At 56.2% G+C, this 25041-nt stretch overlaps 1 long non-coding RNA gene across 2 annotated transcripts; it reads right to left on the minus strand.

Moving 5' to 3' along the window:
- Positions 1–147: 147 nt before the first annotated feature.
- On the minus strand, positions 148–23062 carry LOC118007625. Of its 2 annotated transcripts, none has more exons than XR_004678441.1 (3): positions 22991–23062; positions 18999–19129; positions 148–1856 (listed from the first exon to the last, which is right to left on the minus strand). It is a non-coding gene; the product is annotated as an uncharacterized LOC118007625 (long non-coding RNA). The 2 variants fall into 2 exon arrangements; XR_004678442.1 differs by lacking the exon at positions 148–1856 and adding an exon at positions 17022–18817.
- Between the last annotated feature and the right edge of the window lie 1979 nt (positions 23063–25041).

Below are 25041 nucleotides of genomic sequence, written 5' to 3' on the forward strand. Positions count from 1 at the left end.
GGGACACAAACCTAACGCTGGGGACGGGAGCTGGCTGGGGGCTGCAGGCACTTGGATTCTGTCTGCCATCCAGAAGACGCTGGCCACCAGTCCCCCACCCCCTCACCTCCCCCCCACACCCCCATCCCCGACCAGCCCCCCCGGGGGGAGGGCACTGTGTGCTTGTTTCAAAACATCTTCAATGGTCTCAGAGCCTTTGATGTCAGAGGATGTCCTTGGCTGAGCTCCCCATGTGCTGTTTGCTCTGGGGTTTTCCTTTTATTCGTTTTGAAATTCATCTCGTTAAATTGGTTGTGTAAAGAGCAAAAGAGGGAACCCAGCGGAGAAGAAAAATGCTACAGTTTATAGGGGAAGGGGAGGTGAAAGCCCATTGGTGGCGAGTGGGGCAGCTGAGAGCAAAGACCTGCTCATCCACCTCGTCCTTCAAGGCGTCAGCACTTTGACACATTAAAATCTCTTAGAGTCTTTATGGAAGCCACATAGACTTCTCCTGGATGAACATAAAACCCTTAGGAGATCCTAATGGAACCCATGGAGAAGCTTCATAGAACCCTTTCAGAAGCCATATAAAATCCTCATAGAATTCACCAGACTGCTCCTGGAAGCCTAAATCCCCCCTGCCACACACGCACGCACGCACACACATGCACACACACACAAGCATGCGCACGCACTCCCGTCCCCACCAATAGAAAGAGCAAGTCACCTTGGACGGGCCTCCTTTCCTCAGACAAAAGCCACAGGGCAGATCTCTCTCTTGTGTCATCATAGGGGCTGCAGACAGCCTCTGCCCAGGGTAAGGGGTTAACACAACCTATTGTGGCCCGACTAGGGCAGGCATCTGTCTTCAAGCCCTTTGTTCTGTAAACCTGGTCCCTTGGGAAGAGGGGAATCGTGTTCATGAGAATCCCAGGGCTTCCGAGAAGAGAAGAAGTCCCAACACCTGTATGAAAACTCGTCTTGGTGGCCTGGGTGCAGTGCTCTCCTGAATGTAAGCCCATGGGCCGGGGAGGTTGGTCTATATTGCTTACCCATGTCCCAGCACCTGCTCCTGGGCCCGGCACAGAGTGGGTCCTCAATAAATCTTTGTTTAGGGAATAAATGAACAAAGGTGTGTTTGCAGGAAAGGACTCCAAGGGCTCAGAAGGGCGCCCACCAGGAGGACAAGGCAAACGTGACCTGGGCCACGGGTCAACACAAGGCCTGGGCCAGGCACTGGCTGGGGATCGGGACAGAGAGGTAGACAGAGAGAGACTTTCTAGTCGGGGTGAAGCCAAGAAACGGGATTCTGGAAGCACCAGGGCCAGGTCTATCTTGAAGGCATCTTGGTGATGCGTGGCCAGGACCCACAGGGCTGGTCTCCGGCCTGTCCTGGGCATGTGGGGTGAGCCAGAGCTGAGGATCAAGTCCTTGAAGGATGTGGAAGACTTTTCTGGTTATGTTTTCATTTCCTCTCAAGCAGTAAGGCTTGCTGTCATTCTTCGGAGTTGCATTCTGCCAGAAGCCCCCAAACTCAACCTTCAGGAGATTTGTAGAGGCACGTGGAGATGGGGTCACACTCCACCAGTCTGGCTCAGGAGCTCGCTTTGCCAGAGAGGAAAGAGATTCTGCCAGAGAGGACAAGACTCCGTCACTGGGAGCCCCTCCCAGGAAGCAGCAGGGCTGACTCTGGTCAAACAAAGCGAACTCTGAATGTCTGTCTGTCCATCTGCATTGCAGGGACGGCACCACCTGTCTCAGCAGCTCTCTGCACGCCCGGCAGGGCCACAGCCCCTTCACTGGGCCTGGCTGGGCATGGACAGGAGCCCTGGCATCCAGGAGGGAGTCCTTTTAGCCCCACGAGAGCAAAGCAGCCCCTGGATATGTATGTTTTTAAAAATAAAGGAAAAAAAGAGACAAAAAAAGCAATTCAGGCACCTCTAGCCCAGCACTTTTTTACAGAAAACATCAAACGTCCTACTTCTGCCCACATTCAAATTCAAACGCCTGGAAGGGACAGCTAGAACTTAAGTGCGCAAAGAAACCACACCCCAGTCAGTCCTGGTGGCTGCCCGCACGCACAGCCCCCTGTCCCGTGTGCCAGCAAGGCCTTTGGGCAGCGGGGAGCAGGGCTTGGCCTTCGCAGGAGGTTCGGTCAGCAGCTAGAACCTCGGCAGCCGCCGCAGACAAGCTATGGGAGGGTAAGGCAGAGCACGTGGGACCATATCACGGGGGTCTTGGACTTTGTGCTTCAGCACTGGGGAGCCTTTGGAGGGTTTTGAATAAGAGAGTGACTTTTTTTTTTTAAGATTTTATTTATTTATTTGACACACACATAGGGAGAAAGAGAGCACAAGCAGGGGGAGCGGGAGAGGGAGAAGCAGGCTTCCCGCAGAGCAGGGAGTCCGATGTGGGGCTCGATCCCAGGACCCTGGGATCATGACCTGAGCTGAAGGCAGATGATTAACGACTGAGCCACCCAAGCACCCCGGAGAGTGACTTTTTAGACATGTGCATTGGAAGTGTTCTATTTAGGGAAACCGAATGTTCCAGTGTGCCTGGCTCCGTCCTGATTTTCCGGGACAGTCCCAATTTATGCCTGTTATCCCCATTAACTCCCTGTTAAACTCTCAAAAGTACCCTGGTTTTGTTTACTGGATATTTTATGATATTATGGAATTATTTTTAATTTTTTAAGATAGGAGCTTTGTGGTTATGTTAAAAAAGAGAGAGAGAGAGAGAGCTCTTATCTTTTAAAGATATGCACTTCAATATTTATAGATGATTGTCTGAGATTTGCTTCCACACAATCTGAGGGGTGGGATGGCAGCAGGGAGTAGGCAGGAGTAGAGATGACACGAGATTGGCTGAGTTAATAATTGTCCACATCAAAGGTCTGGTGTGGATACACGGGGGTTCATCAAGCCACTCTCTCTATTTCAGTATTTGTTTGAGATTGTCTGTTATAAAAAGTTTAAAAAGAGGGACGCCTGGGTGGCTCAGTCGGTTAAGCATCTGCCTTCAGCTCAGGTCCTGATCCCAGGGTCCTGGGTTTGAGCCCCAACTCAACTCCTTGAGTCTCTGGGCTTCCTGCTCAGCGGGGAGTCTGCTTCTCCCTCTCCCTCTGCCCCTACCCCCATACACCCCCCCATGCTCTTTCTCTCTCTATATCTCTCTCAAACAAATAAAATTCTTTAAAAAAAAAAAAAGTTTAAAAAGAAAGCATCCCACTGGACAATAAATACGGTCACTCTAGTTCAATTGCCAGGAGGGATTTTGCCCTCAAGGAACAGCTGGCAACATCTAGAGGCATCTTGAGTTGTCACGACATGGGGTGGGGGTGCATGCTGCTGCATCTCGTGGGTACCGGCCAAGGAAGCTGCTGAGTGTTACCATGCACAGCACGGCCCCCACAACAAAGCATTATTCAGCCCGAAGTGTCAGTGGTTCTGAGGCTGGAGGACCTGGGCTAGTGCTGTCGTCTGTAATTTACTTTAAAGCACCAATCCATGAACAGGAGGGATGGTATGTTTGTGGAGGAGTTCACTGTAATTTACGCTCTAGGGATGATCAGTTAACACTTAAAGGAATTCATACTATGGGAGTGGCTAGCAAGAGCTTCAAACACAATTACCTAAATCCGCTCCCCAAAAGTCATTAGTTAGCATGAAAGGTATTCTAGATAATTTCTCATTGGTGAAGTAAGTGATATTCAAAAACTGTGTTTGGCTAGAAAATGGTACAGACACCCATGCCTTCATTGAGCAAGCCCCATGGACCAGTGCTCTGGGTCTGCTCCCGTTTGGTTCTGGGTCTCTCTCTGAGCCCCAACCGCCCCCCAACTCCAATAGAAGTTTCTGTCTCCTGATCCAACTGGAAGGTGGGCTGGTCCCGCTGCCAGCACATAGGCTTATCTTTGGGGCACTGAACTTTTCGTGTGCGTGCTTGCCGGCCTGCCTAAGGACAAAGAAGGGGGGAGGCCCCCAGGCTTAGTGGAGAGGGTCAATGATGGTTTTTGTACCTCCTAGCTATTAAAAATAGGTCACTGTGGCAGAATCTGGTCTGAAATTTGCTTTCATTGTAACATCCCATCACCTGAAAACTCAGAACCCCCACCTAGTCCTCGGGGACACCAACTTTTACCTAAGAGCCTGAGAATCAGGGAATGGCCACGGTGACTGAGATCAGTAGGATAATGCTGGTGGTCTGTGAAGGGGTTAGATGGCAGAGGAGACTGGACCTTTTCCTTCCTTGGGCATCTTTCTAATAGCTTTCTAATATCCCTTACCTCCCTGGTGCTAGTACTATGTCTCACACTTCTTCCCGTCCACCGGGGTCTCACCCATGTCTCCCAACACCCACATCTGTGGCCTCAACCACGGCCAGGAATGGTCTTTTTGTGCCCAGGGCCTCCAAGGCAAGGCAGTAAACACCCAGGACCCCTCTGGGGCCTGAGTCTGGCCTCTGTGGCTAGAATTCGTCATGGTGGCCAAGATTGGCTTTCGGCTTCCTTTCATCAATTTCCAGTCCTTTCTTCTAGGACACAGAGGCACGAACAGGCTGCCTCCGTGTCCTAGAAAGCCAGGGGGCCTGGCTGCTCAGCACCACACTTTCTGCCCCCGGCTGAGCTGCCTGGTCATAAGTGGTGGCCATGCATCTAGGGGGCAGGGGGACCGTCAGTGAGAGCGGCTGGGAGGGCCACTCAGGAAACCTTTTTTTCAGCCCTCGACAGCTCAGGGAAAGTGCGCTTATCAGAGCATATTCTGAAAGCCTATTTGTCTGGAGAGAGGTGGAGAAGGCGCAGAGCACTGAGTGTTCGAGTGGGAAAAGGGGTGGGCACCGCAGGGGAAGAATGCCAGTGTTAAGGGAGGTGGGAGGATGTAGAGAGAACCTTCTAGAGCTGTCACGAGATGAACTCTGCTAACGTCACCATTCTGAGGAGAAGCACTGCTGCCCTAGCCAGCCCCCAACACACGTGTGCACACACACACACACACACATGCATGCACACACACACGCACCCCAAGAGGTCCCCGAGCTGCATTAGTTGGCCTCATGGCCCTTTCTTTCCCAAGGTCTCAGATTACATGTCTGACACGGAGTTTTCCTAGCTGCTAATCCCACAGGTTGCCGGCTCCCACGGGGCCTCCCAAATGCTCCCACTGGCCCAAAGACAAGCTCCCTCGAGGGGCACCTCTGAAACAGACAGAAGAGTCTCTGCAGGAGGCTGAGACACCCCTGGAGGCGTGTGTTCTTCTATTTATCAGCGATCTCTGGCACAAGGCCATCATGGCCAAGAGTTGCGCCACGGGGAAGCTTCCGGTGGGAGGAGAAGGCGTTCTAGGCCTCCCATCATCCCCATAGTCCCCTTCCCCAAACCATGACAAATAAACATATACTGTAACAAAACAAAACAAAACAAACCCCAAACGAGCGTGCTGCTTCCGGCCCTTTTCCCACCAGCCGAGTGGAAAAGGTCCGAGTTCCGCCAGATCCCAGCCCACGGTAGCGCTGGGACTCTACAGGGCAGGTGCACTGGGACTCTACAGGGCAGGTGCATGGTGCTTGCTCTGGCCTCGTGCGTCTGGGGTTCTCTGAGCACGGGGACAGGGCCGGGGCTGGTTGTTGTTGACCTCTGTCTTTCCCACAGCAGAGCTCAGTCCCGAACCCCTTCGCCCCGTCCCCACCCCCGCCCCCACGCGCAGAGGACGTCAATGAGTGTGGGCAGAAGTTAATCGCCTGGCAAGTTTGGATTCGCATCTTTGATCTGCAAACCTGGCAGTGCGGGTAGAGGAGAGAACTCAGGATCTGGGGGCAGACAGACCGGGGCTTGCATCCCGGCTCTGTCACTTATACCGAGTGACCTTGGGCAGTCGCTTCACTCCCCTAAGCGTGGCTGTCCTCGTCTGGGAAGTGGGGACAGTTGTACGTAACTCACAAGGGCCCGCGTGAGGGGCGATTACACAACGTGCACAAATAGCCCAGCCCAGCGCCTGGTGGCCTCTTGGCCTCCTCTTGGGCATTAGCCGTGCCCAGTGATGAGTGTTTTAGTCTCGGTTTGGGCGCTGGGCTTTCTGCGTTACTGGCGTAGTAAGCGCTTTATGTAGATCCTAATCCTCACAACTGTCCTTTGAGGAAAGCATCATCATCAACAACAACACCATCTTTTCAGAGCCCAGGAAACAGGCCCAAAGAGCTGATGATGCTTGGCCTAGTCACAGAGCTGGTAAGTGGCATCGCTGTGGTTCGAACCAAGGCATTCGGTGTTGGCACCTGCCCTCCTAGCTCAGCGACCAAACTGCTCCAAGGCCACTCGGACTCAAAAAGGAGATCGACAAAGGGACGTCCTTTGCTGCGATCAGACATGATTGCTGAGTTCCTACTAGAGAATTAGGGGAGGTGGTCTCAGGCCCACCTTTGGATGCTCACTGTGGGGTCCTGGGGAACGGCTCCAGCCCAGGCCTGCGGGAGGAGCTTTGCTGAGACCTGGCGGGGGTGGCCCTGCCCATCACGTCTTCCTCTGCAGCCTGTTTGCCTGCCAGGGCCTTTGAACAATGATTAACTGCAATGGGCAGGCCAGCGCAGGCCGGGACGGGCTCCGTGGGTGAGCTCACCCCTTGCACAACGGCCGCCACACCCGCCTGCCGGGCTCAGGGGCGACCCAGGGGGCAGGGCCAGGCAGGATCCAAGAAGCTGGGGAGACGGCCCCAGGAAGGACAAGGGACAGCCTGGCTGCCGGTGATCACCACCATATTCTGCGCCCCTGGTCCCCAGCTTGTGGGGCCGCTTCTGGGGGCTCCCGTGTGTTCCAGGAGCAGACTCCAGCCCCAGGGCTTGGTGGGATCAGCCTTGCTGGAGATGTTTTTCAAACCGTATCACCTGAGCCTGTCCCCTGTCTTCCAGCCACAGATCAGCATACCCAGATGGGACTGGAGGAGGTAGGAGCTCACCCTGAGGGTCCCCCCACGCCCACTCAGAGCCTTTGGCTAATGGAGCCACACATAGCCCCTCAGCACCTCCTGCCCTGTCCTGGCTACACCAGGAAGCATAGGCACACGCAGGTTCCAGGTCTGGTGTACCCGCCCACGCGTCACCCCCAGGGCCCCTTCCCTAGGAGCACCCCGGTTCCTGGAGCGGTGGTGGTAGTGAAGTCTGTTTAGACTGGGCCAAAGCCGGGTGCCTGGGTGGCTCAGTTGGTTGGGCGACTGCCTTCAGCTCAGGTCATGATCCTGGAGTCCCGGGATCGAGTCCCGCATCGGGCTCCAGTCCCGCATCGGGCTCCCTGCTCAGCAGGGAGTCTGCTTCTCCCTCTGATCCTCCCCCATCTCATGCTCTCTCTCTCTCTCTCTCTCTGTCTCATTCTCTCTCTCAAGTAAATAAATAAAATCTTTAAAAAAAAAAAGACTGGGCCAAAGCCGTCTCCAGACGTGCTGCTGGGCCCACACCCCCGTGCCCAGCCTCACCGGAGGCTCTGCGCCGCTTCGTTAGCTGAATGGACTAGGCATGTCCTCGGTCCTGCATAAAGGCTGCGCCCATTTCAGGTCTGGCTCCACCGTTTCAGAAGTCCAGAGAGGGTTGAGCTGTGAGCTGTGTGGGTGGGAGATGGGGTGAGGGAGGGAAAGATAATTTCTCTGAAGCTCAGAGGGGGTGCCACAGACAGGGCTGATCCTCTCCCCTTCCTCAATATTCCAGGAAGGCCAGGTCTGCTGGGCCAATGAGGTGTCTTAGCTGACCTGTGGGTGCCCCCCACCTCCCTACAGTCCCCAGTGGTGGGGGCACTAAGGAAGGCTTGGGCCTGGCTGGGCTGCCTGGCCTCTCCTCACAATCTGGGGACACCGTGACCTGAGGCTTTCCAAAAACTTTTCAGCAATAAACAAAGGGTGGGCTCCTCCTGAATACTTTTGTCCCAGAGTCACCTGCCCAGCCTCAGGGAGCTCAAGTTTTGAGCCATCCTGTTTATTCTCTCATAATGCCATCCCACACCCGAACCTGGATCTCATCCTCTCAGGGCCACGTGAGACCCCTGCCCGCACCCCTCCCGCCGACCTTCTTACAGTAAATCCTTTCCTTTACTCGACACCCACTCCTGACGTGAAGAGAACAGAATGTGCTCACTGCGCCTCAGGAGCACGTGACCTTGTGGGGGAGACAGGTCAGAATTTCCACGAAGGAGGCCTGTCCCAGCTGCTCTGCCTTCTACACAGCACCTTCTGGATACCGGGCCCTGTTCTGGGCGGGTCCCCTGTAGTTCCTGGTTTTTATCCCACGAGCTTCACAGCAGGGTATGCCCCCCACTGTAGCTCATGAGGGAAAAGCAAAGAAATTGAGCAACTTGCCCAAGCAGGTAAGTCGCAGGGCCAGGATTCGAACCTGGGCAGCTGTGCTCTTAGCCGCCACGGTAGGCCGCCTCGGAAGCAGCAGAGGAGAGAAAGGGGTGGCCGGGTGGTGCCTGAACCGGACGGCGGCAGAGCTGGGCCGAGGTGTGAATGGGAGTCTGTCAGAGAAGCGGCATGGGGCGATCGGGATGGAAGAAATAGTACCAGCAACCCCAGGGAGGAGACGGGGACAGGGGCCCATGGACCCCCATCCCCCTGTCTGCTCGGGGTCTCCCAGAATGAGCACATATTTTCGTGTTACAGGTAAAACCGAAACACACACAGACACGATAAAGACTGAGTAGCATGTCAAAAAGCAACACCCCAGAGCAAGAGTTGGCAACCGTCTCTTGTGAAGGCCAGATGGTAAATATTTGAGGCTTTGTAGGCCATACTTTTTCTGTCACAACGACTCCGTTCTGCCATGAGAGCTCCAAAGCAGCCACAGACGGGATGTGAACAAATGGGCATGGCTGTGTGCCAATAAAACTTTATTTATGGACATGGAAATGTCACACGGTTTTCACATGTCGCAAAATAGGATTCTTTTAAGTGTTTCGCTCCTTTAAAAGGTAAAAAGTGATTTTAGCTCACAGGCTGTACAAAAACAGGCAGGTGGGGAGCCATGGGCCACAGTTTGCCAACCTCTGCCCCAAAGGCTCACAGAGCTGAGAGCAAATGGAAGCTTCAGAGAACTAGTTACGCAGATTGGCTAGAGCCCTGGAGCCTCAGGAGTGAGGAATGGACCAAGACTGGGGGGATCCGGAACCACCCCTGGGGTGCCTTGAGCCCTGAGAGGAGGTGTTGTCACAGCAGGGTCAGCCCCAGGCTCCGGTTCCGATGTCACCAGGCCCTGACTGTGAGAACCCGGTGTTTGCCTCTCTGAGATTCAGTCGCTTCAGCTGTAAGATGGAACATGCCGTTGACCTTGAAAGTCCTATGAATGGGACCAGCTGGGGTGGGGTGTGGGTGAGTGGCCCTTATTAATTCATACCATTGTTTTGGTTATTCTCAAGATTTTAGGCGGGAACTTAATTCAGATACAGCTTTCGGAAACATCTCCCCGGTGGCCATGTGAAGAATGGGTCAGCCTAGGTGTGAATACCTTCCATTTCGCCCTCCAGATCCCCCCTCCACCTGCTGCCCTGGGCTGGGGAAGCCCAACCTTTGTGGACAGCGTCAGCTGACTCCTCCATCCCCCCTCACCCCCCACCAGACTCAGCCAACAGGGAGCCCCAGCAGGGAGTGGGGGGGGTGAGAAAGAGACTAAGGTTCTCAGCATTAACTCCCTGCAAGGTGTCTGCAAGCTGGCTGAGCCCATGAGGGAAAGCCAAAGTACTAGGCCTGGCGGACCTCACTAGTTCTCAATGTTTTCCTACCCCTTGCTCACGTGTTCGCAAATTCTTCTGTTTATCTGAATGTGAGTGCAACCTGGTTGATTGACTCAAAGAGAGTGAGACAGGAGAGAGATAGCAGTTAGGAGACCATCGTCATTTTGATGAAGGAAGGTGAAGCAATGGGACTGTGAGGGCAAGGAAGAGCTGGAACTGGGAAGATGGAGATGCTCAGGACCCCCAGGAGGTACCCAGGGGCAGAGGCAGGCATTCGGAATGGAAACGAGGAGTTTGCAGTAGTACCCACAGGACACCCAGGTGGCTGGATGCACAGGTGTACCCCAGCCCTCCTGCAGTCCTGATTTTCTGCCCAACCGTTAACCACCACCCACTCCATTGTCCCAGGCAAGCCACCCTGTTGGGAAGAGCCTGGGAGCCTTGGAGAGGGGTCAATGCATAAATGGTTGCCGGCCCTTTAGATGCAGGGAGAAGGCTCTCAGATCCATGAACTTAGCAGGGAGGAGTGACAGGGCATGCTGGGGCCCTCAGGAGAGGCCCAGGGGGCCTGCATCCCCCAGGGGCCATGGGTGAATTAAAGCCGGAGCCACCAGCCAGTGATATTGACAGGGGATCCTTCTGCCCATCAGCCAAGGATGTTGAACACGATGAGGCACCTCAATTTGAGATATATTTGGTTTTAAATCTTCCTTTTAACCACCCATCCTTGTGGCTTGTAGGAGGCAGGAAGTTAGATCCAGGCTTCCCTCCAGAGGGGGTCCTGGTATTGGCACATGTGGGGGGCAAGGGGAGGGGTACCGCCTTCAGACCTCTCCAGGGCTCCATCTCCTTCGTAACTGCACTGCCTTCTGATTACATTGTCCTTCCCCAAACAAACACTTGATTGAATATTTTTCAGCTGAGTCACTGCTCAGTTTTCCTTCTCTCAGGAAATCAAACATACTCTGGCTTTGCCTCTTCATCATTCTGACCACAGTCATGCCTGACCTTCTGCTGGGATGGGCATTTAGGCTTCTCTGCTCTCTCTCACCCACAGAGCACTGGGCAGTTAAGAGTCTTACCTCAGATTCACTGCCTTTGAGAGCTCAGCAGTTTGCCCAACACCTCTCTCCATGTGCCCACGACGAATTACCACATCTCCTTCTCCTGAGAGGCTGGCCTGCCTTCAAGCCCCCCACCCCCACCACCTAAGCCCCAGGTCTGGTATTCATTAGTGTCTAGTCGAGGCCTGATTCAGACACATTGCTCCACAGGCAGCCCAGCGGGCACACAGCTAATGCCTTAGGCAACCCAGGTCTGACCAACTGGTTGGTCAAGTCGGATGGTCATGGAGCTAACAGGAACAGCTATGTGGACCTCAGCCTTAGGAGGCTGAGACAGGACCCATGGAACAGCCCCTTGCTCTGACTCACCAGGTGATACTGAAACCTTGAAACATGCAGGAAGGCCTTTTTCCCAGAGAGCCTTCCTGGCTCTGCCATCAGGCCTGGGACCTCTCCTTAGGGCAGACACCCAGCAATCACTCCTGCCTGGTCCGTGCAGACCATAGGGTGTTCGTTGGCTGAGCACTGCTTTCTGGATCATTCTTCTGTGACATGCTAGAGACTGCGGAGGACTTGAGCTTTCCAGAAGATCCATTAGGTGCTCAGCTACCGAACCTACAACTTAGTGGGCATGAAGTAATTACCCTGCAGTTCAGTTGCGGGGGTCAGGGTGGAGGATGGAATGAAAAGACGTTATACAAGTTCGTTCATCTTTGTTTCAGCCAAAGCATTTTTGGCTCAGACTTCATGCAAGAAGCAGGTTTCCCACCACAAAATTCCCCAGGAACACCGAGGTGTGCCCCACAGACTGCAGCCCCTGGGCTCAGATTACAACTAGGGGCTCCACATCCCATCGCAGAATAGGCCGACTATCGCAGAGTTGGCGGGATGCAAGTCTCCATAGAAATCAGTTGCTAGAGACTTTTTCTTAACAAAAGCATGGACATCCCAGCTCACACAAGATGGTGTTGAACAAGGACGTTTCTGATGAGAATCAGCCACCCTGATTAAGGCTTCTCAAAGACTCCTTGGTGTGAAGAGGGTAAACATCCCTCATGGTCCAGTTCACGTAAGGAAGGGTGACATAGGGGTCCCTACAGAGTGTGGGCTTGATCAGGCATTCTCGGGAAACCCACTGGAAATCAGGAAATCTGACGAGCCCTGTGGAGCAGCCCAGGGCATCTTCACACTTGGGAGCCTTGAGGGCCTGGGGGTTTGGTACCGGCTCCCAAGGCTCTGTTTGGGATCCATTTTCCTAAGTGCCCCGAGGAAGGGGGGAGGGGTGTGGGAAACACCTTCCTGATGGGAAGATCTGCTTCCTGTTGAGATTCCCCTGTTGATCTCCTGAGCCTCAAGGTCACCAAGCAGCCTCTGTGGCAAAAAGTCAGATGAGCCTGGATTCTGGTGCCCAGGGTCCGCGCGGCCTGCAGACAGCTCTTAGGAAACTGTGACCCCCGGGGGCTCATTCCAACTGCACGCACGGGACACTTCCAGAGGTCAGGAGCCCCGGGGGTCATTTGAACAGGAAGTTCTCAGGTTACATCAAATGTTCCATGTCACAAATCCCCCACTGAACCCCTTTTCAGGAAGTCATCAGTCTCGGTGGCCTGGTGGGGGAGGGGCAGGGTATCGTAACGGTCACGAGTAGGTAGCGTCTAGCTGTCCCCCCGGTCTGCCCTGGCTACCTGGCTACAGCACCAGCTCTCCGCACACCGCCCACGACAGCACAGCGCAGGGACACGGCCCGAACTGACATCACCAGGAGCTCCAGCAAGAAGCTGAAAAGAGGGCATCTGGCAAAGGCACCCCGAGACACTGGTGTGAGCGCCAGGGATGCTCCTGCGTTCGGGATGGTGGAGGCGGCGAGGAGAGATGGCCTCACCCTCTTCTCTCTCTGTGCCCATTCCTGTCTCTCCCTCCCTCTGGCTTCCAAGTCCTCCTGCTGTGTCCCCAGGCAGCTGCCCCGGACCTGCAGATCCCACGAGGCAGACACAATTCTTTGTCCCACAGACTGCGAACTCCTCAAACCCGCACCCCGTTCCCACTGTGCTTGAGGAGAATCTGTGGGTCAGTGTAAGGGTGGGTGATGAAGAGCAGAGCTGCTTCCACTCCGCCTCAGCCCTGCCCTGGAAGGCTCCCAGAAACTGCTGGAAGTTTCTAGCGTTACACAAGGGTCCTCCTAGCACTCCAGGATCCGGCCGAGTGACACCTCCTCCTGGAAGCCCGCCCGTGAGTGCGGGCAGTTTTAGAATCAGTGAGCAGCTGCTGAGAAAGTAATGAGGGGAAGCAGAGGACAGGAGAGTATGTGGGATGAGGAGAAGCCACAGGGTCCATCCTGGGCTCTTGTTCCCTAGGAGGCTGGCTCCACTGGTGTGTGGCCCCAGCTCCCACGGGTCCTTCTTCCAGGTGGCCGCCCATGGTACAGGTGGCACTGTGGGGACAGGCAGCAGGTAAGAGGGACGGCTTTCCTGGACAGGACAAAGGGAGCATCCAGAAGGCCACAGGGAAGCTGCCCCCGCACAGGAGGTGGTGCTGGGGGGGGGGGCGGGGAGGACACCCTCACTAACTGTGGAGTCTGAGCTCCCCGCCTGGGGGCACCCACAGAGCTGACCACTTCTTCCTGAACCTTCTTCCTGAACCCTCACAGGACGTCTTCCCCGAACAAGGAGGGAGTGCTGGGAATCAGGGGCCACTCCTGGCCCCTGACGCACTAGAGCTCATGACATCACAGTCCCCTGCACCAGCATGCCCATGGGATGGCCTGCTTTGGTCACTGCGGCACCTGCTACAGGGAAACTGCTCTTGGGGAACCAGCACCCACTTCGGCGATGCCCAGAAAGCCTGGAGCCCCCCACCAACTCACTTCCCCTGCCAGACTAGGTTTCTTAGTTCCTTGTCTTTTCTTATCTCTAGACCTCTCCCAATCAGAAATCCTACCCATCCTTCTAGACCAGCCTTGAGAGCCTCCCCTGCCCCCTACCCCCCGACACCCACAGCCCTCAGCAGGCGTCTCCCTCCTTCCCTTGCTCCTACAGGGCCTGGAGTCAACTCATGGTGCCAAGTGCTTGAGTCTGATGGGTGTCTCCCCAGCAGGACCGTGGGGTCCCTAATGGTCTATTCCACTGGGGAGCCGAGGGCCGGGCATCCTGTAGGTGCTCAGGGGGAACTTGGTGATGGACCGAATCCTCAGCTGCAGCCCCTCTGCCCCCTCCCCCTCCGCAGTCCCCACGCCTGCTGGCCTCAGGAATTGCTGCCTGTGGGTGCAGCCCTGCCCCAGGCTTTGCAGGCTGGAGCCCAGCTGCACGAACTTGGGGCCTGGTCTTAGCAGATGATCTGCCCAGGGAACTCTCAACCACTTCCCACCGGTCCCTGGCCACGGCTCCTTTCTCTTCGAGGAACTAACTGCTATTCTGTGAGTCAGTAACTGGGGATGAAGGGAAAGGGTGGCCTCATGTGACAGCTACAGTCATGGGGGAAGGCGCATCTGCTTCCGCTTCTCCAGAGAGACCGTCCCCTCCGTCCCCTCCGGCGGGAAGGAGGCCCCAGTCACGACACAGGTGCCACGTGCATGCAGTCTAACCAGACGGGGTCCTAGACAACCACCCGAATAGCGGAAAGAAACTGTGCTGGGAGCAAGGGGACCCAGGAACTCTTGGTTCCCCCTCTGAGTAGTCAGTTCCCTTCTCTGAACCTCCGTTGCAAGGGTATGGCCTTGAGAGCCCTAAGAATCCTCCGTGTTGTGATTTCCAGAAATTCACATATGTGGAGAAGCGCTGAGGGGCAGCCACGTCCTAAAGGATCCACGAGGGCTGTGTCCCAGGTAGCACTGCCTGCCCCTCTGCCTTCAAGGAAGCCTGCAGCCGTGGCCGTGGGTTCCACCCTAGCGCCACCTGTCACTTGTCCACGACCCAGCTCTCTGAGCCTGTTTCACAGATGAGGAGACCTGAATCCCAGGAGGGCAGGAATGTCCCCAAGATCTAGAGCGTGTCCCTGAGCCTGCTGGTCTGCAGCTCTGGGCTCCTCGCCCCTCTTCCCCAGAGGATGCACCCTGAAGGGTCAGTGTCCTAAAGAGGGCCAGGATGTGGAGGGGCTTCTGGCTTTCAAGGGCTGGGATGAAGGCACCGCCTCTCACAGCCCAGCTGGTAAGGCCAGTTCCTCTGCCCAGGAGCGTTTATGGCTACGCTGGTGACTCCATGTGTCTGGGGTGGGGTGGGGGCTGGATGGGACCACATGGCACCAGAGGGAAACCCTGGAGGGGCGGCTGGGGCCGCAGCCGGCCCTATGCCTTTCATCTCCAGATGCCGGGGCCTCCCTCCCCACATGGTGCCCAGAAGGAGCGCAGGCCTTCCCTCCTGGAAGGCGGCCTGAGGCAGAACCGTCAGTGGGGGGTGGATGGTTAGAATGGGGTTTCCAGTGGGCTACACCTCCCACAGCCCTTGAAGTGTGTGAGGATTTCTGCATTCAAGGCCCTCCCCTCCGCCCTGCAGCCCCCTCCCAGCCTTTCCAGGGTCATTTCTTAGGGAGGCCGGGGGTGGCCGGAGGATGGCGGAAGGGCAGAGAGGGCGGAGTTGCGTGTGTGCAAGGGAAGCCCTCTCCTCTGGGTTGGAGGGTCGCCCCGAGGCTGACAGTGCATCTGTGCCCACTGGTCACACCTTGAAGGAAGTGTCTTCCTTTCTAACGACAAAACCAAGGCATGTCCCCTCACCACGCCCTCTGCCCGCAGAGCTGGATCTGTCCAGAGGGGGCGCTGTTTCTAATGCGTGTGGAGATGTTCTGTATGCCCCTGATGCCCTGAGGCTGGGCTGGGGCTCACCCATCCCTGGGTGGGAATTTGGGTAAGGAGGAAGGTTTGGAAGGCACACAACAGGTGGGAACTCAGTTCACAAAGTGGTATCCTCTCGGAGCCAGAACATCTTTTTCCCAATTTCTGACACACCTGGTTGTTGACCCCCAGCACTCCCAGCCAGGAGACCAAGGGTTCAGCCAGTCAGCACAGGGCCTGCGAGCCCCATGGCTGCCGCCCGGCCAGTGCTCACCTATCTTGGGAAGCCAAAGAGAAATGCATGGTTCGATGTGCCTTCCCACCCAAGGCAAGTCCTGCCCTGTGAGCACCTCCCTCAAGGGAAGGAGGGTGGACGGCCTGGAGCCCAGCCCCCTTCCCACAACCACATCTCCAGGCACTGAAGCCCTCGGGTCAGTTCTGATCTGAAGGCCAGGCCAGGCAAGACCAAGCCCCAGTGGTCTCTGGGATCAGCCAAGTCTCCCATTTTGGGTCTCAGGTATTCCCTCCCCCAGGCATCCCAGGGCTGGGGTTGGGGGGCACAGATAGGGAGGGCCTCAGCCTTCTCCTCCCTGCACTCTCTCCAGTCAAGTCCACCCCCACCCACCCCCAAGCCTCTGTGGGGAAGCCAGGGGAGAGCCAGGACCTAGGCTGCTTGTGACTCTGACACATGGGACCTTCCCTAGAAGCCTAGAATAAGCACCCACACAACAGCGCTTTGGCTCAGGTGATCCCTAGGGGCCCATGCCCCGTGACCCCTCCCACGCCTCCTTCCCCACCTCACTATGCTCACCAGCCCAGGCCCAGGGAGTCCAGCTGAACACTTGCAAGAGCTGGAGCACAAGCAAAAGAAGGGATGGGGAGCCAGGTCCTCCATGTTCACCCTCCATCCCTCACCCTCCCGTCCCCGGCTCTCAGCCCGCCAGCAGAGCCCAGGTGTTTCCCATTAAGGCTTTTATTGTGGAGTCTCGGGCTCTGGCTGAAGAAGGCCCAAGGAGCTACCCTATCCTCCACGCCCCCCACCCCAGGCTGCGCCGACACGGCGGGGCCTGTCCTCTCCCACCACCTAGCCCTTTGTGGGCAGCCTCTCGCCCTCGCTGGGAGGTCACCCAGGGCCTGGCTCCAGGCTCCAAGCCCATTCCTTCCACCCGTCCTTCACACTGCAATAGCCAGAGCATCCTTCTGTGGAACAAAGCTAATTATCCCATGCCCTTACGATTAAATCCACCAAAGGCTGCCCTTTGTGTTTGTGTGTGTTTGCGTGGGTGTTTTTGTTTTTTAACTGCTGGCTCTGTTTTGTAGCACTGACCAGGTGCCATGATGTAAATATTCCCACCCCAGCTGATTTCAGAGTAACAGCGTGAGGTCACTGAACTCGTGCCCCATCAGCACTCACAGGCCAGGAGTTGTTAACCTCAGCACACAGCCATCTCTACCCCTTTCCCCTTGACCTAGGATGCAAAGTCCTCCTCTACTGGCCCCCGTTGTCCCTCCAGCCCCATCTCTCACTGCCTTCCCACCCCCGACGCAGATACCGCACGCGGGGGGGCACCTGCAGGTCCCTGAGTGCACCCAGCACTTGCCAGAAGCACCACCTCCTGTGTGGCCTGGCCAGCTCCTTTGGTAATACCCAATTCACATGTTTCCTCCTCTAGGCTGTCTTCACTAACTCCTCAATCCCGATTAGTGCCCGTCCCCTGTGACCCTAGAACACTGCCCTTGGACATCTGTATTATTTAGTAATGCATGTCTGTCCTTGCCGCAAAACTGACAGCTCTGCAGAGGCCAGTGCTATGTTCTGGGGTCTCTGGGTCTCAGCCCCTGATCCAGAAGAGGCCTCAAGATTGAGCTGAGGGAGTGAGATGCATGAAGTAGCAAGCTTGGGGCCCAGGGTTTCATGCGAGGAGCTACCTGGGGACTCAAGGCACTCCCTTGGATCTTTCCCAGCAGAGCCCAGTGCCACCTTCTTGGCCAGCTTTCTAGGAGAGCTGCAGGACAGGGACAGGGGACCTGGCCCATACTGCGGGAAGGGGCATCCTCCCCGCTCCTGGGTCTGAGATTCACCAGGTGCCAGCCCCAGCCTGCCCCCTGGCACAGAGGGGCACAGAGCTGGCGGGTGCTGGGGCCGAAGTGACCTGCCGCCCCTCCCAGTTGTTTGTATCCTGGTGACCATGGTTTCCTGTAGGGCGGGCTATCATTATTGACTTTGGCACCAGCACCCAGGCATTTCGGGGAGGCCACCCTTTCCCATGCCTGGGAAAAGCCTCAGGGGTGGCTGGGGCAGCCCCGGCCTAGAAGAGCCCCCCACCCCCAGGTCCTGCCCAGGTGGTCCTTCGTGACCAGAATGGGAGAGACAGGAAGCAGTGGTGGTACAGAGAGGGCCCTGGGCTTCCGAGGGAAAAAGACTGGGTTTGCACGTCAGCTTGGCCACTCAGCAGCTGTACAAAGTAACGGCGTGGGGCCTTGATTTCCTCATCTGTGAAATGGAGGTAGTTATGCCTGCCTTTCAGGGCTTTTGTGAATGTAAGAGTAACATCCACTGTTCATGGAGTGCTTTGTCCACAGCAAAACGTACTTTACTCACATTATCTATGTAATGCCCCCCAGAGCCCTATGAGATCAGACCTATTAGCCCCATTTCACAGATGAGAAAACAGCAAGTGAGGTATAACTCCAAAGCTCCTTCTCCTACCACTATGCTACCCAGTGTCCCTAAAATTAGAGGGCAGGTGTGTGGGGGGCCTGGCACATTCTAGGCACAGCATAGATGATAGCTCTTAATAACTATCCAAAATCCTGCTGTCCGGCATATATCAGGAGATGGAATTTTTAAAAAATCTCTTTCAAAGTTTTATCTGAACCAGAAGGTAGGCAGTTGTGCTCCTGATTTTCAGATGAGGAAAACGGAGGCCCGAGGTGGTGAGGGCTTCTCCACAGCCCCGCAGCTAGTTCCCACAGACCCTGGCTGAGCACCAGGCCCGGGCTCTGGGCCTGCCCTCTGCAGTGGGAAGGCCGGCGTCTGGCTCCTGGGAGAAACCTAGTGTGTCTGCGGGTGCAGGCCAGGAAGAAGGCTGGAAAGACAGGGCCGAGAAGGGCTGATCGTGGGGCCTGGACCGAGAGGGGGCAGAGAGGCCAGCTCCCCACGTCCTCCCCCACCACCCTCTCTTCTGCCCCTACCTTGGGCCACATAACTGAGTTGGGATGGGGGGCAGGGGAGCACGGGGCATGTGAAGTTCCAGCCCCGGGGCCTTGCGCATGTCTCTCTTCTCTCCAGACCTGCGTCCTCACCTGGAGAATGGGAATGCTAATAACACCAGCACCAGCCCCAGTCCCAGGACATCATGAGAATGTGAGGGGCTCGTGGCTGTGACTCCCCCGGCTCCGCAGGTGGGAGCGCAGCTGGGGAGGGCCCCGCCAGGCTGCACTGAGCCACAGCTGGAGGGCACATCTCGGGGACAGCCCGGCCCACCTTGCACACAGCGAAGCCCTGCTCTGCGTCTGCACTCCGAGGCCCGACAGCTTCTTGTCTGTCACACCAGGAGATGAGACTTCTCTCATAGGTTCCAGTGGTAGCACATCTCATACGCGTGGCAAAACATCCTAATTTAAAAAGAGAAAAATATATAAACATTTCATATAGCTTTGATAACCCGTCGTACAGGGAAAAGCGTTTGATAAAATTCTTCCTCCTTCTGTGGACTATGGACAGCCAGCCACTAGCGGATCTGGAACAAACCCACGTCCTCAGGTTCTGCTGTGGCTTAGGAGTAGCCAGGCTGGACCCACCCGGGAGGCTCAGCTACTTCTGCACTGGGGGCCCCTGGGGCCTGGTGTAGACCTTCTTCCCCTGACCCTCAGGCTGCAGGGACCCCGTCCCAGGAGGGTGAGCACCAGGGTCTGCATCATCAAAGCCCCTGGGCCTGGTTAGCAGCAGGTCTGGTCACCCTGCCCTGGCAGGATTCTGGAAGGTGTGAGGGGTGATCTCACCTCTGGCTACATCCTAGGAGATGGGGAGACTGGGTTTGGAGGGAGAGAACACTAGCTGGTGATGTGCACGCTGGGGTCCCCGACGCCTTGCTAGCCTGTGGTGCTGTCCCTGGTTTAACCACAGTGTCTGTTACAGCAAGGCAGCAACAGACCAAATGCTGTCCACCTAGTACCTTACTGAGTCCTCAGGACGCCCTGTGAGGGAGATCACACGACTGGTAGATGGAACCACCAGGATTCTGAGCCCAAGCATCTGGTTCCAGTCTTTGTCGCAACCACCATGCTATTCTGCCTTCTCCATGAGCTGTGAAGGGGTGACCACATCTGCTCCTCCCCACACCACCTTCACTTTGGGGGTTAACAGGAGCACTAACAGCTCCCATCCTGAGAAGCCCTTACACCTGGGGCTGCGGGGGCAGGTGTGCCAGCCAGTGTGGGTCCTGGCCGCTCAGGGCGTCTGGCCCAGGAAGGGCTCTATAGATCCAGGATTGAAGATGCTCCCCTGCCAAGGTCTCTGGGGTCCAGATCGCCCGGTGGACAGCAGGGCGGGGGGGCGGTTCTGAGGCAGCCCAGGGATGCCACGCAGGCTTCCTCTGAGGCTCACACAGGGCCTCATGCTTGCTTGCCTCCCAGGTCTGCAGAGTTAGCATTTTGCAGCTTGTGAGCGTGAGAGGCCCCAATCTGGCCTGCCCCTGTGGTTGCGCAAGCGTTGCCTGGGTCAAGGAGCCAGCAGGGGCCAATATCCTGTTTTCCAGGTTCGAGGTTCACGGCCTGGAGGAAAAGGTCCTTGTTCTTACTGGACAAAGGTATAATCCGCTAACTGAGCCAGGCCCCAAATGGGGAGTCTTTTTTAATTCACCAGAGGTGTTGCATGGGCTGCCTCAAAGGAGGAGGGACAGTCAGCCCAAGAGCCCCTGGAGCAGGGGTCCCGTCCTAGCCTCTGGCCCGGGTCTCTCTCCTCCCTGGGGGCCTGCGAATCTCGGCAGGTTCTCACGGGTAACCTCTCCCTCAGGCTACAGGGATCATGCCTTCTGGATCTGAAATCAGGATCTGAAGTTGGACCAAGGCAGTATTGATGTGTGAATCTAGAAATAAGGAAATCCTCACAGCTGAAGAGCACTTGGGTTGTTCTAGTTTGGGGGATTATGAGTAAAGTCACCACATCGCTACCGTGGAATACGATTCAGCAATAAAAAGCAACAAAGCTCCTGATACACCAACAGCTTGGACGGAGCTCAAAGGCAGTCTCCTCCTAAATGAAAGGAACCAGACTCAAAAGGCTTCATGCTATATGATTCCATTTATAGGACATCTGGAAAAGGCAAAATTCCCAGGACAGAAAACAGATCAGTGGTCGCTAAGGGGCTGGGCGGGGAGGGTCTTGACGACAGAGGGGCGCCGGGGAGTTTTCAGGGTGCTGAAACTGTTCTATGCTGTACTTGTGAGGGCAGTTACATGGCTGTTTGCATTTGCAGAAGAATTAATTGTAGGACAAGAAGATTGGGTTTTCCTGTATGTAAAACAGATCTCAATTTTTAAAAAAACAGAAAATTACATTTCCTTTTCTGTCCCTTTTTCCACTCATTTTGACCTCAACATAAACTTGAATATCAACAAATCTGACTTAATGGATATTTCCAGCATGTCTCCCATATGCCAGGCCCTCTGTTCTGCCCGGAGAGGGGAGTGGCACCCAGAGGCCTGCGCTCACTCGGGGACACCCCCCACCCCTGCCCCTCCTCAGCTTGTGTCATCAGCTCCTACCTCCTCCCACACCTCCCAACGTGCGTGCCGAGGCCCAGTGCACCCCTATTTCCCTCTTAGGGGCCTCTGGATTGCTTCGGCCTCATGCTGACTGATGAAGGTCAGTCGGTAACTCTGTGCTGAAATACTGGAATTTCTGAGACGTTTCCGTGGTTTATGGGACCATAATATTTGAAGTGGGAACCTGCGAACCATCTTTGACCCCTCCCTCCTCCTTGTCACCCCACCCCTCCCACGCCCCACACAGTCAGGGAAGGGGGGAGGCACAAACTAGCAGGCAGGTGTCCTGGGGGGGCTCAGGCCTACGTGGTGGTTTATCGATATGAATCCTATGTCACAACTTTTGAGGAAGGCAATTGGCAATGTTGTGTTGTTTGTTTGTTTGTTTTTCACTGACCCCAAAGTGCCCCGACTGTTGCGCAAAAAAAAAAAAAAATCAATCCCCTGGCGCGTCCTGTTGGTCTTCCTTTCTGAATGTCTTCACACCTTTTCCCAAGACCACCGCTCGTTCCAGGCCATGTACCTCTCACAGGGACCCCTGCACCGGCCTCCCAGCTGGCCAGCCCCCCATTCCCCTCACCCTGCAGCCAGAGGGATATTTTGTTCCTTCAAAATCACGGGCACACCAGGAGCCCGCGCCAATCCATTAGGAAAACGCAAAAGGCCCGTTCGACAAACAGACCAAAACATATGAAGAAGCAATTGCCCTATGAAAAAAGAAATACAAATAGCAAAAACCCATACAAAGATCCCTAAGTTCATTTACAGTTAAATAAATGAAAACCAAAACAACTGTGTGATACCGTCTGCCTCCCCCACCCCCGTGGAAGAGGAAAATGGAACTCGCGGCCAGTATGCGTGGTGACCTGTGAGGGGGTGTCTGTGCGTCTGTCACACGCAGCCTGGACGGGCGACAGCTGTGGCAAAGTGGTGAAACCCTTGGAGGGTCATCGGGAGGGACACCCCCTTCCACCCAGAACCCAGTGCTAGGAAGGGGCCCGTGGTGCGTACTCGGAACAGCGCCCTACATCTGCATCCCGAGCTGCCTGCAGAGGCGGCTTCCAGCAGTGGATGCAAGAGCGAAAGCCTGCAGACAAGATGCCCCCCAGGAGGGGAGAGGCGAGCCAGTAATGCTCTGCCCGGACCAAATGCTCCGCAGACATTAAGAAGAACCGACCCGGCTCAGGGAAAGGAGCTGCAGATCTCCCCCCGTGAGAGCCATTCCCTCGCTTGCAACTCTTGAAAGCACAGGCTTATCCTCACAAGTGTATGCATGGAAAAATTTCTGGAAGCACGCACCAAAAACCTGTTAAATGAAATCGCCTTTGGCGAGGGAGACGGGTGGGGAGGAGGCTTTCTCTTTTCATGGTGGACTTTGCTGTTCTGCTTGGATTTCTAATCACGGACACAGAGGATTTTAATTTTTAAAATGTCATCGGGAAATATCTGGGTGGTGGGATGTGAGGCCAATTTGGTTTTCTTCTTTGTACTTTTCTGTATCAAAAAGAATCAAAATCAATGTGTTTAAATGTTGCAAAACAAACAAAAACTTTCGCTGCCCTGGGGATAAAGTCCACGCTCCTGAGCTCGCCCTGGGAGGTCCTTTGGCGCCGGCGGCAGCTTCCCCTCCAGTCTCCTGACTCCTGGGTCCCCGCCACAGCCAACCCCACCCGCCTTCCCCACGCCAGAGCCCCTTGCTCACTCTCTTACCTCCGGGCCTTTGGCAGTGCTGTTCCATCTACCTGGAATACTCGGCCCCTCCTCCGCCTGCCTCTTCCTTCCGCCTTCCTGCTCCTCCAGCCTGGCGCCAGGAGCCTGCCCACCCTCCGCCCCGCCGGCAGTCCCGCCCCGCCTGGCTGGCTCCCCAGCACCCCGGCCTCACCTCGGCCAAGCCGGTGCTCCTGTTATGCGCGGAGGGCCTCTCTGCCGGCCAGCACCCCCCCCCACCCCCGCACTACCTCACAAGGGCCTGGAAGGTAGGGCCAGGGCGCGCGTGCCCGGCATCCAGGGCCCAGCACTGTGCCTGGCACACAGGACGCTCCAGGAACGGCTGCCGGCCCAACTGGCGGATGAGCCCCCGAGGGGAACGAACACACAACACAGCTGGCGCGCGGGCGCATCCCCGCGGCGGGCCTGGTTGCGGGCTGGGGTCCCGGGGCCTCGGGCCGCTGCCGCAGGCTGGGGGGCGGTCGGAGCAACCCGCAGCCGCGCCGCCCGCTCGCTCCACGCTGGCTTCTATTTCCTCGGCGGCGGGCGCCAAGGCCCTGAGCAAATATTTTCCTGGAGCGGAGGAGCGGCTTAGCTCCCAGCCCTAAGTGCTGGAAACACCGCCGGGTCGGGCAGGTTCCAGGAACCAGAGGAGGAGCGGGGTCCGGCTGCAGCCAGGGGAGGGGGGCCCTCGGGGCGGCCCTCGGGGCACGGTGCCCACCCTCCGGGCCGCTGCGGTCCGGCCACCCCACCAGCCCGTCACCCTCCGCAGGAAGCAGCCCACTTGCTCTGTGCAGCTCACGGCTGGGAAAGGCTTTTGCCCTGGGCCTCTCTGCCCATAAATTAGAATCCTCTGGGATCCTGAAGAAAACGTAGGCCATGTGGGCCTCCCTCGTTTTTTGCTGAAAAAGCTACAGTGGGGTTTAAAGGAACTAATTAGAATCTCAGAAGCCCTTTTAAAAGCTCCCCCCCAACCCCCACCACCCGCTTTAACTTTCTTCTTGCAGAATAACATACACGGAGTACACCCATCTGAAGCGTATAGCTTGATGATTTCTTTACATACACAGACACCCTTGTAATCACCAGCTACATCAAGCCAGAGAAGGTTCCTTTCATGTCCCTGCCTTGCAGACCCCACACCCCCAGCAGAGGCACCACTGGCTTCTATTAACATCGATTAGCTTTGCCTGTTCCGGAGCTCTGTGTAAGTGGAATCATGCAGTAGGGGCTCTTTGGCGTCTGGTTTCTTGAGCTTTATACGTTGCCTGTGATGTGTGTGAAGCCGGTTTGTCCTTTTTGACGGCTGAGTAGCATTCCACGGGATGAATGCTATCAGTTTATTCATCCGTTGTCCTGTTTGGGGGTTGTTTCCACGCTTGGGCTATGGTGAATGAAGCTTCCAGCACACACACACGTGCTGGATTATATGCAAGGCATATGTTTCTCTTCAATAGACCCTGCTCCAAAGGGCTCAGACCCATCGGCTCACTCTCCAACCACATGGCTCCCCACGCCCCCCCCCACTATCGTCCATCTCTAATGTCAGCCTTTGTGGTGGGTGTGGTGGTGTCTTGCACTGTGAATAAGCTCCTAAAGACGACTTGACTTTCAGAGCAAGACAGCAGCACCAGGTGGCTACAATGAGCGCCCCAAAGGCAAAGACTCCCTCTTTGCAGTGAGCGCATGCATCATGCTGGATCATAAGAAAGCGCCTGCCCTCAGGAGGCACCCAGGGGAGCGGGACGCCACGGGGGAAGCAAATCCCTCGGTGACATGGTGAGCGGTGCCCGAAGCTAAGGGGCACGGAGGACACAGGACTCTTCCTAGAGCTGTAGCCCAGGCTGGACGTGAAGCACGGCCGAGGACCCACTTGGGGGTGCGTTTGCCCTCACACCCACATTCGGAGTGGGTGTAGAGCTGGCAAGGCTCAAGGATGGCCCTGGGTGACAGGGTGCAATGGTGTTGGGGAGTGGGAGGAGGCCAGGAGGCCAAGTAAGGGTGGTGCCCACGGCCAGGCAGGGCTGGCAGGATCCCAAGCCCCTCGAGGGTCC

This window comes from Mirounga leonina, unplaced genomic scaffold (genome assembly GCF_011800145.1).
Source record: "Mirounga leonina isolate KUSES-001 unplaced genomic scaffold, KU_Mleo_1.0 Mir_125, whole genome shotgun sequence".
NCBI classification, from domain to species: Eukaryota; Metazoa; Chordata; class Mammalia; order Carnivora; family Phocidae; genus Mirounga; species Mirounga leonina.